Source organism: Natator depressus, chromosome 5 (genome assembly GCF_965152275.1).
Source record: "Natator depressus isolate rNatDep1 chromosome 5, rNatDep2.hap1, whole genome shotgun sequence".
Lineage (NCBI taxonomy): Eukaryota > Metazoa > Chordata > Testudines > Cheloniidae > Natator > Natator depressus.
This window is the reverse complement of record NC_134238.1, coordinates 115,426,934-115,445,588: the sequence shown is the minus strand read 5'-3', so window position 1 is coordinate 115,445,588 and position 18,655 is coordinate 115,426,934. Positions and strand designations below refer to the sequence as shown.

At 43.3% G+C, this 18,655-nt stretch overlaps 1 long non-coding RNA gene across 1 annotated transcript in view; it reads left to right on the top strand.

Moving 5' to 3' along the window:
• The first annotated feature begins 917 nt into the window (after positions 1–917).
• The window catches only part of LOC141987063 (uncharacterized), a 46,879-nt gene continuing 29,141 nt past the window's right edge, over positions 918–18,655 (top strand). The window contains exon 1 of the long non-coding RNA XR_012639433.1: positions 918–1,046. This is a non-coding gene — a long non-coding RNA (uncharacterized LOC141987063). The remainder of the gene's footprint in view (positions 1,047–18,655) is intronic.

Genomic DNA, 18,655 nt, shown 5'->3' with positions numbered 1-18,655 from the left:
GATGAGTCTTGGTGATTGTGGTCCATTTGTTCAACATTTCTCAGATTGGGTTCTTTATCAGACAGCTTGGAGAATTATAGGTTCTAGTTAATTGACAGATCTCTGTCCAGGTCTGTGTATTACTGATGTGAGTCTGTCCTCTGCCAGTACCTGATTACATGGACTCAGGTTCGCTCCTGTTCCTTTCAACAATTTATTACATTCTCTCTGGGTGGCAAATAAGAATCCGTAACTGCTTGCCCAGATCTTCTTGTCAGTCAAGAAATTTCTAAACAAAGCTAAAACTCCTGATTCCATGTGATGACAGATACCAGTGTTTAAGGGTGGGGTTGCTTCCCTGAAATTTGATTCAAGCCAGGTGGTCCAGCAGACAAATGACGTAGCATCTCAGTATACTGGAATTCTGAGCTCTACCCCAGCCTTCCTTCTTCTGGGACACCATGGTCACAGACCCATCTTCGTGGACAAATAGCACAGAAGTAGCACACCTAAACTGAGGGGAAGCTGAGTCAGACTTGTGAGGGGATCATTGTTTCTTTCCAGTTATGCCAGGAAACGTTTAGACTCTGTGGCCCCAATGCTCTGTTTTCTCATGTATCTGCTGGATGCAATAGAGTGCAAGGAGGGTTATCAGGTGGTTATACCCCCTGATTCACTGTCTAGCTCCAGTACAGGTTAGAACAGCACTCCAGGCACTACTAGTTTTTACTCAAGATTTTGGAATGTGGCTTATGAGGCTCATTCTGTGCAGGTGGCAAAAACATCAGAGATTAAACAAAATGTTCTTATTTGCTATGTGGCTTCTGTGCATTACAATTCCATTACAGATACCCCACATGTCCTATCCGCGAGTGTCCCTTAAGTGATGGACCGCAGGCTAACTACAATTTTATTTTCGCCACAGGATGTTTGTGGAAACTGGGAGCCTGCATGAGGGAGGAACTAGAGCCCAAATATTTCTACTGTTTGGACTCCATCTAGCAGACTGACAGGAATACCCCCATTATCTGTATCTGTGGAGTCCTGCAACGGAAATCAAGGAGCAGGTGAGGAATACTTGGTTACTATTATTAGCTCTATAGCCCTCCTAAGCCAGCAGGTTCCCATGCCTGTACTACTTCCAGCAATTACACCTTCAAAATGATAATCAGAGCAAAGATGTATGAAATTGCTGCTGTCGCTACCTTGAGCCTTTTTTCCGCAGAAAAGGTCAAATAACATGACATTTATGTCCTTCTAAAATTAGAACAAAACACTATTATTTATAAGGGGACACCTTACTTATACCTGCTGGCTCCTGAAATGAAAAGTTATGGCCTGCCTAGTGACTACATCTAGTGTCAAGTATTTAAGCTCTCCTCCCTCAAGCATTTATTCCAAACAAAGCTTCGCTGAAGTTAACATTGTTATGCTCCATGTTGATCTGAATTATGTTGAACGGACATAATTTAAATATAAAAATGGAGGGTCATATCCTAAGATGGTGTAAATTAATGCAACCCCATTAACTTCAACAGATCTATGCATATTTACTTCAGCTGATGATCTGGTCCTGTTTTCATACGGAAGATAAGAGTGTGACCATAAGAACATCTCAATGCCAGCTGGTAAAGGGTTCTCTGTTCTGTAACAGTAGCCCCTGACAAGCCTGATACTATGAAAGCAATGCACTGAGTGTAGTATTTATCCAAAGAGGGTCAAGTAAGTTATTTAATAAAAGCATGTGTCCTACTGATCTTCATAATCTTTGTGAGATGTGTGTACAGATGATATTTAAGGAGTTGTGTATGTATACTGGGAAATGTTTTAAAGCCTGTGTCAAAGCAGGATTGTCAAGCAGGTTTTGACCAGACAGAGGATATATGTTCAGATGTAACATAAGCATTGTAAGCCAGCACAATGGAAACCTGTTTGTATGTGACAGGAATAAACCACGGAGTCATCCTGACTCTGAGGGGAAAAAACAATAAAATGTGGGTTCTAAGAAGGCAAATTGATACATATTTATCCTTCACTGAGGAAGCAAAAAGGACAGCACTTTTTGCATTCATGAAAGGGGAATCCCAGCTATGCTGGTTGATGATGCTGGAAGATTGCTTCAGGTGACAAACTACCATATAGAAGGATTTTCATCAACTCGCAGAAATATAGGACGGGAAGAGACCTTGATAGGTCATCTAATCCAGTCCCCTGCACTGAGGCAGCACTAAATACTATTATTTTAGCCTCTTAAAGTTTAGACTCTAAGAAGCATGTTATACTTGTTTTATAGATAAGCATTTCTGATCCCACTTGGTGTCCTTACTCGCTATCTCTTAAATTTTAGTCTTTGATAATAATCTTACAATTGTTTTCATGATAAAATTTCAATATAAATATCAGTGCTGTGTTATTAAATTGGAGTTGAGATGCTCAGTTAAATCAAACAGACTAGTGTGTGCACTATTCCTTTGGGGACAGTTTATCTTGTAATTTCTGAGAGTGTCCCATTACAGAGATTGGGTTCTACAGGGGAACACTTCAAAGTGGATTCAGGGATTGGGGTGCACCTATTGTTAACCTGCAAAGCCAAGTAAGGGCTGACCTAGCTGAGAGGAGATTGTAACAGGCTGATCGTGTCAGGGAGCTGACACCCAGTTAAGCACAAGCAAGTCAGCATCTCTCTCTCTCGCAGGTTACAAGGTGACTCACAAGCCTGGGCACCCTGAGAAAGTGTCGGTGATTGGTAATAGGAACAGCAGATAATACAGTTTGATACTTCATTAATAATACTATTACTGGTCTATCAAGCCTGACTTGCCTCTGCCTGTGTGGCAGATTTTTGTTACCAATCTGCCTGAAGCATCAGGTGATCAGTCTGAGGCCACGGGATCATTAAGGGAGGAGATGACGTAACACACCAAGTGTCTAAATTTTAAAGCTTTATTGATAAAATAATAACACCAGAGCGTGCTGGGAATGCCCCCACGTCACTCAGGGAAAGAAAGAAAACGTTAGTGCCCCAAGCCCTAACGCATTTTCATATTCTCATACGCCCTACCCAAAACTGGCCAAGCCTGGGTGTAATAGAAGAAGCGGGGGGTGGGGGGAAGTGTGGACGGGAGTGCTGTCCTGGGCCCAGGTCATCTGAGGATCCACTGTGATCTCCAAGTTGCTCCAGCTCTCAGGAGGGTTTTAAGTCCCAGGCTCCCGTGGGGGGGGGGGGGGGAAGGAGGGTGTGCTTCGTTCAGGGACCTCTGCTCCTGGTGCCCTCTGTGCCAGTCCAAACCGGCTTTCCATGGTGTATTCAGTTTTCTCAAAACACCCTGTCTCCAGGGATGCAAGGCTTGGCTCCCCCTCTTGCTGTCTCGCCAGTGTTTTAAATCTCTGCAGCCTTAGACCTTGTTTTCTTCTTTGCTGGCCTCGCTGCCTTGCAGGTCTGTGCAGTTGGGTTTTTCTTTCTCACGGCTGCTTGGGAAAGCCTCAAACCCCTGTCTTTCTCGGCTGTCAACCAAGTCTTGGCTGTGAGCAGTGTCCTTGGGCTGCTGTGGCCAGCGTCTTATCTTCTGACTGAGCTAGCTGAAATGTTGAGTTATCCCGTTCTCTGCTCTCTTCTTCATCTCCCTTTGGCCTCTTGCAGCCCGTAAAAGAATCTTTCACTCTTCACTCACACCTTTGACCCGCCCCAAAATGCTTTGCGATGTTTGCAACAGCATTAGCAACATGCAGTGCCGATCTGCCTTCCCCAGGGGAACCCCTGAGGTTGTGACACCTGTGGCGAGTATCTGACGGTAGGAGGATGAAAACAATGTAACTAGCAATGCTATACATAAATGGTATGCCTAAACTGCAGCTGGAAGTTGCCTCTAGCCCCACTAGCACAAGTCTGCCTATCCACGCTTCTCCCACCCCCGCAAAAAAGCAGTGTGATATTGTGGCTCAGGGTGCAGGTCAGGCTCTCAAGCCCACCCTGACCCCTTAGGCTGGAAAGCCCAAGCTTCAGCCTGAGCCACAGAGTCCACACTTCTGTTTTCAGCATGCTAGCTAGAGCCTTGCTGGCATGGGCAGACAGACTCATGCTAGGAGGGTCACTCACAGCTACCGTGTCGACATACCCGAAGATGTGGGGGAAATCCTTCCTGATCCTTGTCATGGCTCAGGGCACACTGATCACCACATTTGATTAACCTTTGTGTAATAAAAGTAATGCACAATATTTTTTAAATACACAGACCAAGGTATTACTTTTATTGAGCTAAAGTAGTCTCTGAGTTAATGAAAGAGAGACCTGTATGAATCAGTCTCATAAGACCGTACCTGCATGCACTGAAGATCTTCACCCTCCCCTCTGCCACTCCCGCCCTCACTGCCAAGAGAAACATTCCTTACTTGGAGATGAATGACTTGAAGGCCGGCCATGGCATTTTATTGCCAATCGGATAAAAACAAATTGCTGAACTTTTTCCTTTTTTTTTTTTAAATGTTCCAAAGGTGGCGCCTACCCTTACATGTTTGTTCTTCTTGAGACAACATTGACTATTGCTGAAATAAGAAAAAAAATTGGAGTTCGATTAGCACCTAAATATTAAATTCTCCCCCGACTTAATTCAGCTGAGTAACACCAGGGAGAAATTTGGTTGGTTACATTAATCCAGGGTATGGGGATATAAAATGAACTTTGAAATCTGGTGGAAACAGGCTTTATCACGAGCTTTCTCGTACTTGCTGCTTCTAGTAGCACAAAACCTGGGAACTGCGGATAAGTGAGGGTTGATCTTTTTTTTTTTTTTTTAAATGGAAAAGAAGGTTCAATTTAGCATGAACTTCAGTTTCTGGTTTTATCCAAACTTCATTGTGCACCCTTAAACAGAGCACTATTGTTTTCACAGAGGGAGATTTCTATCATTAATACCAAGCATCGGGCAACCACAAAATGAAATGCAAACATACCTGACATCTATACTTTTCCAAGGGGTGGTGACCAGTGGAGCCCCTACTTCTTTGGCTTTCAAAAATAATGTTTTTCAGTAGTTCAGCCCTGTGATTGAAGTACAGTGATCCCCATTTCACAGATGAGGACACTGAAGCAGTTAAATGACTTGTCTAAGCCACAAAAACAATCAGTAGCAGAGCTGACATTAGAATGCTGGCGTTCCCTCTCCCACTCCTGTATATGTATAGATCATGCCTCCTTTCATTAATAATGCTATTGTACGACTTTTGGTTTCCTTGATTGATCCCATCCTTGATTTATCCCTTTGTTGGAAGTGCCTGATCCAAAGGCCACTGAAGTCAATGGGAGTCTTTCCATTGACTTCAGTGGGTGTTGTATCTCACCTCAGTCATTCTGGGTTATCCTTGAATAGGTTTACAAATCTAAACATGTTGTATTATTTTTCTTGCTGCCATCATTGGCTTTTGGCTTTGTTTGGTTTTCTTTTGGCATTTCAAATTCTGCATTGACTTTTTAATCACATCTTGGTGTCAGGAGAAGCCTGGCTTTTGTGTGGATTCCCCAGTTCCTTACTATTATGTACTAACAGGAGTAACTCAGCATATATTTCTGGAATTATTGTACTGCCCAAAATTTTCCATGCCATTTACCTCCTTGTACCTACCTTAAAGGTCTGACAGAAGTCTGTCCCAACCTACCTCTCTGATTTCTTCTCAACATTCTCCTCAACTTGGTCCTCTCCAGCTTCGAGTGGAGGTGACACATTAGTTAGTAAGTGTCAGTGAGCACACAAAATCTCACCAGTTAGTAGTGCATCACAACACTGAAGAGGTTTTATAGTAGTAGATGAAGATGACTCTCTGTACTTGCAAGATGAGGAGCAGTAACCCAGTTGTAATGGATCATGGAACATTTGATGGAGAAAAGTTCTTCACTTACAGATAGGCCAATTCGAAAGAAAAATTTGACATGAATGTATTGTTTTAAAGAAACAATATGAACCCAAAATGAATTGTTTTGTTAAAGTCAAAATGTTCAATTCAGACCTTATTGTAATATGATGTTTCAGTAGGACTTTTCATTACTTTTTTTTTTAATTTTTTTTATATTCTCCCAACTAAACTATCAATGGCCAGAATACTTACCAATTACAATACCAGTCACCATTTTTATTTTATAGTTTAATTACTAACCTTTACTTTTTAATATTTAAATTTATATTTTTATTTTAAAAGTCAAAATTGTGATCATGTATTGATAAAAGTGATTTTTTTAAATTTAATTTTGTGGTAACTTTTGCTTTTTTAATTAAAGAAATAAAATTAATTTAATAGAACAGAATTTCTAAATTTCAATTGGCTCTGTTTTCACCATAGGAATTACATCAGGCATATTATAAGCCCTGAATCATAGCACTGACATTATTTAAAACACCATTGACTTCAGAGAGAGTTTATAAAGACTGGCACACATACACCAACATGATTACTATGTACATTTCTCTTCAAAGCAAATTCCCAAGGAAAAAAATCTTAGAATTAAGGCTGCATGTATAACTCCTTTTAAAACATTATTTTAAAAAATCCCATTTCAACATAATGATAGCACCAAATTTTATGCCTCAGTCAGGCAGAAAATTTTCCATCAACACTTGATGCCTACAAACTGCTAAAGAAACAGAAATTTAAGTTGCAGAATCAAACCTGTCCAAATTCTTCTTCAAAGCCAGATATTACTATACATCTTATTCTCCATGACCATTTCACAATAACCACCCCTTCCTGACCTTTTATTATCTTTCTACAAATACAGGAATGCAGCTCCTAATTAGTGCCCTTTCCCTAACAGACTAGATAATAGTTAGGCTTGGAAGGATTTGTTTTTTTAAATAGGTAAATGTTCATTTCATTGAATACACATATGCACACAGACAAGAAGTATTCCCATCAATAATAATCAAAATATACAGAAGGGCAAAGAGAGAGAAAAATGCTCCCTGAGTCAAAAGCCTAAATCACTGGATTTTGACATTAGGCTGGTTACAAATGGATTAGAGAATAAGTAGTGTAAACAGGTACGATTTTAGGATATTTACTTTGTATATTTTGAAATGTGACATTGACAATTTGTATTAATGATTTTGTAGTAGGGGCCACTCACCTCAAGTACTGAGTGCTGAGTGCCTCCTTTTGGGTGTGCATGTGCCTACTCTCTCTCAGCTTTTGTGTTGATTTCTGCCTGCCATTTCTTTTTCTGGTGGTTTTCATGACCAGAGTGTAACCAGTTTACCTATGAGACCTTACAAGACACTGTTTGGCTAAATATTCTGACAACAGTGTGTTGAGTGCTCCCTATGCCAGGTGGCATAAAGATTGGCTTTTAGAGTCACATTTCTCTCACACTGGGATCATGCTTTGCTGTACGCCTACATTACTGTTCTGTATAATAAAATAGTTTCCTGCTTGGAGATGGCTAATCTTCTTTTGTATTATTTATTCATCAGAATTTCTATTTTTCCTTCTCAGCTGGGCAGTTGGCTGGGGAGTTAGAGAGGTAATGTGTTCTCTGGATGATTCCGCTTGCTGGTACTAGATTGGGAAGCTAGAGAGAGAGAGATTATTAAAATAATAGAGGCATTTCTGTGCTTGGAATATAAGGTGGAATAGCCTGGTTGGGCACACTTCAGTGAAGGAAAAAATATGGGTAGGGAAGTAGATTTTAACTGTTCCCTATCAAGCCCCATATGACTTAAGTAGTCACGAGCCCAGCTTCCATGAGCATTGAAGATAATCTCGCAATCCTCGTGGATATTAAAAGCACCATTTGGAAGCTCATGGAGTTTCCCAAAAGTTAGAAGTGTTGTACTGATCTCAGAGCAGATACTAGCTTAAGGGCAGCAGAGAACATTACCCTGGTGCAGCTTGTTGTAACCCAATAATTCTGGGTTTATGGCTTTATTATTCATTACTTTCAGAGTCTATGAAGGTTGCAAGCTCCACTAACAACCATCTTTCATGACACACTTCATGGTTTGTGGCTGTCACAATGAACAGCCGCAAAGTGGTAGACCTTGTAACTCTTGAGTAATATACGTCAGGGTTCACAGCCTTTAGCTGCCACACTGGGAGATCACTGGTGCTTGTAACAACTGAGTGAGTAACATTCTTAAAAGTCCACAACAGCTGTCAATAATGCTGGAAAGCCTGCAGAGCTGCTAATGGTTCACACCACCTACAAACACCCCTAGCATATGGATAGCCGCGAAAACTATGGATGGTCCTTCTGTCAGTGATTTGACTCATACCGGTTACAGAAACTAAGGACACCTTATTGGGACTTCCAAGAGTTCATTTGTCCAGGATAGCCAGAGTTGCAAGTACTGGCAAGGCTATAATTACCGGATGCTTAAAGGTGCTTAAAGGTGCTGTCAGTATACCATTGACAAGGATAGTCACGAGCAATTCTCCTCTACGTACAAGGGCAGTGAGTGGTATAATGAGGGGCTCAAACCACTTAGGGCTTGTTTTCACTGCAGTATTAGCTTGACCTACATCATTGAAGTGTTGCCCGTAACCTGACTCCTGGGCTCCCACAGCTCAATTTTAGCTCAGTTTTAAGTTGGGCTTTGAACTTTTGCTAGCTGACTTGTCAGGTGGTGTGAGTGGAAACTCCAGCGCTGCTGATGCTTGAGAAAGCAATGAAGTGGGGACTCAGGTACTCAGTGCTACTAGTTCAGTCAGCCTGTGCATCTCATTGCGTTTTGCAGTGTGATCACCCTCCAATGGGAGGCTAACTCGAGAGGAGTTAATTTGAGAGGAATCACACACTGCAGTGAAGACAAGCCCTTGAAATTAATATTACTTTATCAGCAGCATTTATAACCATGAAGAGTTCTTTTGTCTATGGTAATAGTGCTAAGAAACATGGTCGATATGCCACTGACATTTATAATGTTTTCTATGTGCCTGAGGATAATGTCTGTCATTTCTTATGAACACCACTGACATGTTGGTGACATTTTACAAAGTTCAACACACACATCCTACATCAGTTTATAATATTCAGCAGGATGCCAGCAAAGTTTTTATAAAGGCTCTGGTGACACTCAGAGGGACCGGCTTCTATAATATTATAACACTGTTCAACACAATAGGTCCAATGTTTTCACATTTTTGAAATATCCGTGGGGAAAAAAATTTAAATATTTTTCATGATTTTTTTTTAACCAAGGTGTGACCGGGCAGAGTGGTCCCGCACTCAGAGGTGAAAGTAAGCCGGTACGCCCTGGTACGGCATACCGGTAAGAGCCGGTGCACCGTACCAGGACCAGCTTTGCCGGAGCCCTGCTGCCAAAGCCCTGGGGTAGCGGCGGTGGGGCTCCGGAAGGGATTTAAAGGGCCGGGGCAGTAGTGGCGGCTGGAGCCCCGGGGCCCTTTAATTCCCTGCCAGAGCTCCATTGCCGCTACCCCATGGCTCGGGCAGGAGGGCTCAGGCGGGGATTTAAAGGGCTCGGGGCTCCGGCAGCCGCTACCACAGCGGAGCCTCAGGCCCTTTAAAGCTCTGCCAGAGTCCAGAGCCCGGGGGTAGTGGTGGCAGCTGGGAGCCCCCAGGGCTCCTCAGTGATTGAAAAGGCCCGGGACTCCACTGCGGTAGCGGCAGCTGGAGCCCTGGGCCCTTTAAATCACGCCCCAGCCCCGGGGCTCCCAGCTGCAGAGGCAGCTGGTACTTCGGGGGTGATTTAAAGGGCCCCGGGCTCCCAGCTGCCACTACTGCAGCTGGAGCCCCAGGCCCTTTAAATCTTGATTTAAGGGCCCGGGGATTTAAGGCCCTGCCTCTTCCGGTTAAGGCCACGCCTCTTCTGGTCAAGGCCACGCCCCCTGCTCAGGACTCCAGCTTTCCGGTAAATCCTCTAACTTACTTTCACCCCTGCCGACACTGGTACCGCAGGGGTTAACGCTTCCTTCCTGGCAGAGGAAGCCCCGCCCCAAAAGCCCTGCTGGGCATGCTCCAACTGGAGACTAGGTATAAAAGGCTGCAAAGGTGCTCAGTCTGGGCTGACAACCAGAGGAGGAGGCGGCACGCCGCCAGCTCCTGAGCAGGGACAGCCAATGCTCCAGGGGCCAGCCAAGCGGGACGCACCCGGCCGCCCAGACGGAGGTCTCAACAGGAGGGGATGGATCGGAGGACCCCCTCTGGAGTGGAGAACACGACACTGAGGGTAGGAAGTGACCCAGGGGAACTTTAGAGACAAGCAGCGTTAAAGCTGCACTGACACTCGGCGTGTTGCAGGCGGATCCCCACCAATAGGCAAGCCCTCGTCGGGACCCGGTGGAGAGGGCGGGCCCCAGTCCCCCTACTGCTCTGGCCATTGGGATACACTTCCCTGCCTGAGAGGGAGAAGGCTATGGACTCTGGTCGTTGGGCCGTACTGCCCATATGGATTCGGACCATTAGGTCCCACTACCCCGACCAAGGGGCTAGCATGGGGAAACTGGCCATTGGGCCACATTGGGATGCCCTTAAAGGAACGGGCATGGGAACTTAAGAGTGGCGAGGCCCCGACACCCCATCCATTCCTGCCACAAAGGGGTGCTGCAGTGCCGGACCCGTCACACAAGGGTTAACTTTTTTTTTTTTTAAAGAATCTAGCTTTTGATGAAAAACTTTCAAAAGAAAATCACACTTTTTTTTCTTGTCCTGACATTTTTCTAATTAGCTTTCCCAATGCGTTACTCCTGATTTATAGTCAATAAAAGAGATTAGAATCAAGTCCACTATATCTGGAATGGGGCTGACATTTATAATGTTTTAGGGCTGGTCACTGAAAATACTTTGACCCAGCTAAGTCTCTCATGGGTGTGAAAAATCCACACCCTGGATGGGTGTGAAATCCACACCCGTGAGATATATAATGAAGCTGACCTCACTCTCTGTGTAGACAGCTCTCGGTCTACCAAAGAATTCTTTCATAGAGCTAGCTATTGCCTCTTGGAAAGGTGGATAACCTACAACTATGGGAGAACCCCTCCCATTGCTGTTATAAGTTTTGACACTCAAGCGCTAAGTGGCAGCACTGTCCTGTGCCCGTGTAGTATTTTAAGTGTAGATGTGGCCATAGGTTGGGTTAAACCTTGTTATGAGTTGGGTGTAACTACATTCAGGGTAAATGCAAAGAAGCCATTGTAATCCGGTGGCTGAAACCGTTAGGCAGCCTCCACCCCAAATGCAGGGCCCTATCTCCAGACAAAACAAAGGCACCAAAGGCCACTTAGGAATTTGAACTATGTGGGCAGGGGCTTGACTGCATATTGTTTTGGGTGGGATGGGTGCCTGTGAGCAACAAGCAGGACAGGGAGACGGAAAGAGTGAGAAAGCTAAGTAGACGGGAACAGAAGCACTGGTAACGTGGCCCAGAAAGAGAGCTCAGAGTGAAATCTTTGGGGTACAGAGTGCTGGCTGGAAAGGCAGGTTTGGAACAGCGAGTGAAGGTACTGTCTCCCACTGCTTGATCTACTGCGTTCAGGGAAACGGGACTCTCCCTATAATCTCTGCAAGTAAGATTACAAAGAAAATACTTGATTCCATCATCAATTTCTCCTCCAAACTCAAACAATTCATAACACTCTGAATTTGACTAATTGATCAGGTCAGAGGGGGTAACAATGTTCACTAGATGCCTGATGGTACTTGCAACATTCAGTAAGAGCCTTCCGGGTTCTCTCCACATTAAAAATTGGTCTTTTGATAGCTTTAAAAATTGGTGTTCAGGATTCATAAAATTGGATGAGTTTTCATTGACATATAGTGAATAAGACAATTTTGAAATTCATAGACCAATTTATTTCTGAGCTAGAAGTGAGCAAGCAATGGCGACATTAGGTTTTGGAAAGGAAAGCTCACTAACTTTTCAAGACCCAAAACTCATACACAGAACACAAGATATAATTTAGACTTTCAACCAATTCTCCTCTGTCCTCAGACTAACTAGGAAATATCGCAGGCTAGAAGGAACTGTCTTAGAAGGCTGGCAGGTGAGAGAGTTAAATGATGAACATGATTTTCAACCTTAACTATAGAATCACTATCATGGCTCCCAATAATACTGTCAGATGTATTTTAGTTTATTGTTAGATAGTTGATAGTACTTACATATTATAGTATCTTTTTTTTGTAAAATTCAAGAGCCCGAATCTCCACTCTGTCGTATCAGTATAAATATTGAAATCAGTGTGGTTTCACCAGCATAAAGCTATCTTTCAGGGTAGTATCTTTCTTTGATAGTATCTAAGCCCCTCATAATCTTTAATGTATCCTCACAACAGTCCTAGGCAATCAGTGTACTTTTATCCCCATTTTACAGCTAGAGAACTGAGGCACAGGGAGATTAAGTGACTTGCTCAAGGTCACAAAGGACATCTGTGGAAGAGCAGGGAATTGAACCCAAGGAGGTGGGCAGGATGATGATGATGATGATAATAATAATAATCAGAAGTCACTTCGTATATCCAAAACTTAATGAACAATGATCGGAAGACAAAGATGTCATCCTGGACCCAACAAATGTGATAAAGAAACAATGCAGAGTAGCATTGATGTGTAAAGAGAATATGATCCAATAGACTTGGTAGAGAAAGGACAATGATATGAATAGATCTTAAAATGCAAGGGTCTGAATTGAAAGAGACACAAGTTAATGATTGAAGATAGGCGGTAATACATCAGCAGAAAGAACACAGTATATTTAAAGTGGCACAGCAAGGAAGGGGACTGCAGACACGCTTTTCCTCATGGTTCAGAAAACATCACCCAAAGCACTCATTCCCTACTGCAGTGTCATCAAGGCAGCAGATGGCAAAGTGCTAACTTCACAGGAAGACATAAAAAAATACTGGGAAGAAGGGAAAAAGAGTTTTAAGCATTTGGAGAGAATCCAAGAATGAGGATAATGTATGCTGCTGGCAGAAGCGGGGCCTTCACCTTTTGTGGTGCAGGGATTAAAACTACAATGGAAAAAGAAACAACATTCAAGCTAGGAGTTGCCTGTGATAGAGATAATAGTATATCTGAGTTCATGAAGCAGACTGTCAACTCTGCTGTTAGCATGTTTCCAGAAAATTCATCCAGGCATATGAGAAACAGAGGAATGGCCCTGTAGACTGGAACAAATCAAAAGGAAACCTCAAGAAGCAATGTGAGCCCTGCAGAACAATCTCATTAGTCTCACCTGTGATTCTGGACCTGCTGCTGCTGCATGTCACTCCAAATTGTGCCTCCAGCAAGATGAAGTCAGGGTAGGTTATATGTGAACAGGCATCATTGCAGAAGGGCCATAGGAAATCAGGATCATTTCCTCCCCCGCTGAAGGATTTCTGATTGAAAAAAGCCTAAGAAATTTAATCAGCCACTCTATCTGTACTTCACTGATTACCAGGAGCATTTTTCACTGTCTTATGCAAAGGTGTCAGGCAACGGGGTGCTGATACTTGTAGTTTTCTTCCTTCCTTCCCTCCCTCCTACCCCTAGCTCTTCAGCTTGGATGTCATAATCACAACCTCTAGCATAATCAGTCATCTGCAGCACTGAGCCGTGAACCAAAATGGCATCAATCTCACCTTCTGCGTAGGTGTATATTCAGATAAAACACCTTGGGATTAATGTATTTACAAGCATGATGCCCATTTGGACACTTTCACTGTTCATGGGTATCCATTATTGGGGAAACTTTTCCCCTCACCCCCATCTCTCTCCTTCAGCCCCCCCCCCATACTAAATTTCCTCTAAAATAAAGTATTTTAAGGTAGCTGAGTTCTGTGATAATTATCATGCACAAGAAGCAATGCAGGATAATTAGCAGCTAAACGTTGCTTCTAATTGCATGATATGGTGTCATGGTATGCAAATAGTTTAATTGCACTGGAAGTTGGGTGATCACAGAAGGTTATTTGTGTGGCTTGCAGTTGTATTTATCTAGTCGAAATAGTCTGTACTCATCACCACAGTAGCTATAAAAGCAGTCTGAAGTGGGGAGTACTGACTCTTTAAGGTTTTAGGAAGGTGTAATGGGGCAAGATCCATCCCCATCCTCTGATGCCTCAGAAACCTCTCAGATTCTGTCCAGTAAGTGGCCGCTTCATTACGTTCCCATGGCCAACATTAATACAGTCTTGTGCAGCAAATTATTTACAGTGCTTCTCTGCCTTTAGCCCCTTTTTTTGCTCACAGGGACTAAGAGGAACAGGGTCTCCCTTTCTTGAAATCTCTGAACACACTGGGCTCAGCGAGCCCAGATCCTCTCTCCCTTCCTCCCCCCACCCTGGACTTCCTTCCTGTCTCTTCCTGCTGGTGGACTAATTTGTTCATCCAACTTCCCAATCTGATCAGTCAATTAGGTTGCACATCCCCGGTCAGCCTTGTCAGAGGAAACTGACTGGTGCCTTTGTGATCAGAGTGCTGGCTCACTTGCTATCTTTCAGCACTCTGTCACAGAAGGGAATTATTCTGAACCAGTATTACCCCATTCCAGGAATGAGATCTATGTGGCAGGCGACATGGTCAGTGAGCTAGAGGAAGTGGTCTCAGGGAGGTGGTGTACGAAAATCCCTATTGCTCTTACTGGCAGAGAGTACCCTTATCCAGAATAGGGAGATTCAGAGAAAGCTGGAGAAAACCCTTCTTTTCCTCCCAAAAAAAGGGGAAAATAAGCCAGCACGTTGGAATGTTGGGGGCTTGTTTGTGTTCTTCCATACACCAGCAAAAAAGGTTTTGAATAGATGTGATGGGATTCACCCACCAGAGCGGCACCTCCTGCTGGCTGTCTCAGGGATTAGCTCTCTCAGTGGGCATGCCCTCTCATGGTGGTGCCTCTCCCACCACCTTTTCTGCCTGCAGACCCATCTCAGCCCAGGAAATGCAGTGTTCTTTTCCTGACTCAGCCCTCTGGCCAAGCCACCATCCGTGTTTTCATCCTTCTGGGGGGAAGTATCTCCCAGTTCTATAGTTAAGCCATTTCCCCACTGGAGGTGGTGGGGCGGGGAAACCTGGGCTCACCCACTACTCTGGTTCATGGCCCAGGGAACCTGTAGCTAGCAGTCTCCAGCTGCCTCTCCTTAACTGCTGCACCAGTGCGGCTTCAATTCCCTGGGCCACTTCCCTGTGGCCCCAGCACCTTCTTCACCCTCTTCCCAGGGCCTCCACCCCATAAGTCCCAGCAGCCAGCTAGGAGCTCCTTCTCACACCCCTGGTCCCTGCCAGTAACTGCTCTGTCCAAGGTTGCAATTTCCTGCAGCCTGCTGGGAACACAACTGCCCCTGCTCTGCCCTGCAGCCCCCTTGTATGTAAGCCTGATTGGTTGCTTCATGCAGCTTCTCTGATTGGGGGCTGCACAGAGGGCAACCAAGGCTGTTTTTAACCCGTTCCTTGACTGTGTGGGGTTAACACCCCATCATAGTAGGCAATCCGTCTCGGAAGGGGCCAGGCAGATTAAGAACCTGGGAAGAAAAAAAACTTTTCATTTTTGTTATAATTATTCAATTGATGTGACTTGCCTCTTGCTGATTGTTTTATTTTTAATTGCTTTTTTTGCACGCTAAAAACTGATTTGTGTGTCATGAACAGGGCAAATAATTCTCAATCAATAATTCAGCTGACTAATTCCTCCCTATGCAAACAGTTAACAAAATCTTGGAGTCATTCACTGAACAGCAAATACACTTTAGTGTAATATGACAGAAGAGATAGGACAGAAGCATTACCCTTTCTCCTGTGATAATCAGGGTCTAGACACCTGAAAGGGAGAACATGGAGGTTGACCCTCAAAGGATAAGCAGCTAACTTAACTAATTGTATACAATGTCACTGGGGTATACAATTGTATACAATGTTATTGGACTATAAAAGTATATAGAGTAAGGTATTTTATGTAAGCTTGGAATGTTCTAAACTTTGTAGTTACAAGGTATGCATACAGACTGTCATTATAAATTTATTAAATTGTGCTCATAATTTGTGCTGCAACATTCAGCTCCATCTCTCAGCGGAGCAGTGGGCAGTCAGAGAAGATCTCTTTCTCTAACCAAAAAAGACTAGCTCCAACCTCCTAGAGGTTTCTTCTACAAACCGGAAAAAGATAAATGATGGCCCATTAGCGTTAATGGGAAGACACTGGGGAAATTCCAGTCAGAAAGTATCAATCTGCATAACCATGAGTCACCATAGTCAGAGAGAGCCGGGGGGGGGGGGAAAGGAGCCCTTTTTAAAAAGGAGGGGTTTCAACTGAAGCCCATCTAGAAACTGAGGGGGAGTCACTGGGTCGGTGCTGTCCAGGAAAAGTGGCATCCCCTTTGTGGCAGAGAGTGTGCTGGGAAACAGTTCAGAGACAATAGGTAGCCTGTATTAGAAAAGGGATATTATCTAATTTTGGAAGTGTAAAGCCTGAGGTTGCATGTTTGTTTATTTTCTGTGTAACTTGTATACGTTTGCTTTTCCTTACTATTTCATCAGTGAATCTGTGGGTTTTCTATTCATTTTTTGGTTTATTTTTGCTCCAAGCAGGTGCCTGTGGTGCAAATGGTGTGGAGCGTGTGCGCCAAAGTATGCTGGGGGCTGGGTTCACGCCTTCAGGGGTGAAGAACCAGAGAGGAAAAGTCCAAGTGCCTGATAGTTAAGAACTTGGAGTGGATGGATTTGGGGAGATTCAGAACTGGAAGGGTTGTTGGAGTCACCTTGCAAGGCGTAACTAAGCTCATAAGAGTCACAATGAGACCTTGTGCTAGTGGGCAGGTTACTGTTATCGGGGATCTGAATGAAACCTGCATAGCATAAAGTTACCCAAGGGTACAAGACCAGCAGTGACAGAACTCTTTACTGTGGTCCCCAAAACATCACAACTCCACCCCCCACCCTCCCGTCATGGAGATTTCACCAGCAGGGTTGCAGAGTGCTGAAAAAGGCATGAACCTTTACAGGTTTTCCCTCGCATTTTCTCTTTCTTCCTTTCTTTTTCTCTATTTTGTAACATACTAAACCTACATCATGGCAGAGAAGGAGTCCAGTTACATCATGCCAGCAAGACATCTACTGAACACTAGAACTCCACTGCAGCGGTCTTTACATGTGCCAGTATAAGTGGCTTGGCAATTCCAAAACCTCAATTGACAAGTGTCTGGAGATCCTCAAATCCTGTTGCTTGCACTGAAGCACAGGTCTGATATTAACACCTAATTGCAAGCTTCCAAAGAGAAGAATCAAACCACTGTGAGGTTCTCCTTGGGCCAATGTTCCCCTTGTAAACAAAGCATGGTACAACGGAGAAAGATAGGACTGACTGCCACGAAGGCAGATGTTAGTGAATTATTGTCTTTAATAAAATCAGTGATATCTGAGAAGACAGCCTCCTTCCCAGAACTAATAAAAGATGTAGATTAACTTTCTGATTGAGTAACAGAAGTTGGAGGCTGGCTTAAACCAACATTCTGATGTATAATAGAGTATACACTCTGACATCTGTGCTGAAACTTATGTAACAAATTATATAAGAGTTGCATAAGTTAGAGATATGAACTACTGCAATCATTTTTAAATATATCAACAGTTGTGATTCACACTGTGGTGGTTTTATAAGCAATAGTGTAAACTGTGGATTTTACTATCAAATACCCAATTCAAGATTTGGTTTTGGCAAAACGTTGAGCGTTTGAGTGAAAAAACCCTCAAGTATATGTTTTAGAGCAGCTTGAGCATTTTAAACGTTTGCAGAAAGCAACCATGAAAGTGTTGTAAACATGGTTGGACTTTGGAGCTATGTCTACACTAGCCACCCTTACCCACAATTAATATTGTTTCTCCTTCAACAGTTTTTTAAATGTTAATCCTTTCTTGTGGTTTGTATTACTACATTATAATTTGGTTTCAGAGTAGCAGCCGTGTTAGTCTGTATTCGCAAAAAGAAAAGGAGGACTAGTGGCACCTTAGAGACTAACAAATTTATTTGAGCATAAGCTTTCGTGAGCTACAGCTCACTTCATAATTTGTTACTCCAGTAGTTGGAGCTAATCACAAACACAAAAAAACCCTTGAGCAGGCTGCAAAGACAGGTCATAAAAAGGTCATTGATTTTCACTATATGAGCAGTCTAACTTCTGTCTGCTAGTAATTCTGTATTATAGTGCTTAGCATTACTTTTTTGCAAAGCTTTATGGGAATTTTACTAACTATCTCTCAATGCTAGCCAGGAGGGGGATGCTGGGAATTTTAAGATTACATGATAACACCTCTGCTGATCTTGCGCCACCAGTGAGGTATATTGTCTGCTAGATTTTTCCCCTCCTCCTTGCATCTTGAAAATCTCAGATCTGTTAATATTAGTCATCAAATACTCTGAAAGACTGGCCCTGTTGCAATAGGGATGTTCAGTACTCATTAGTCATTGTACTGTAAGAGTAAACACACACACACCCAACCCTGCAAATAAATTTGCCATTGCTGATGCTATAGTCCTTTCAACTTGTTTTCTGACTTCTAATGTCCCTGATACTTTTCCTCCTTTTCTTGCCTGCTAAGAAGTTGGGTGGGAGCCTAGAAATATCAGTAACATGCAAAGAGGAAATGAAAGAGAACAGAATACTGCTTTTTAGTTTCCTTTTATGTCAATTTGCTTACAGTATCCAGGTTAAACTTGGATGAGTTCAAGGGTCTGTATGCCAAAGTACTTTGTGTCCCCATTGC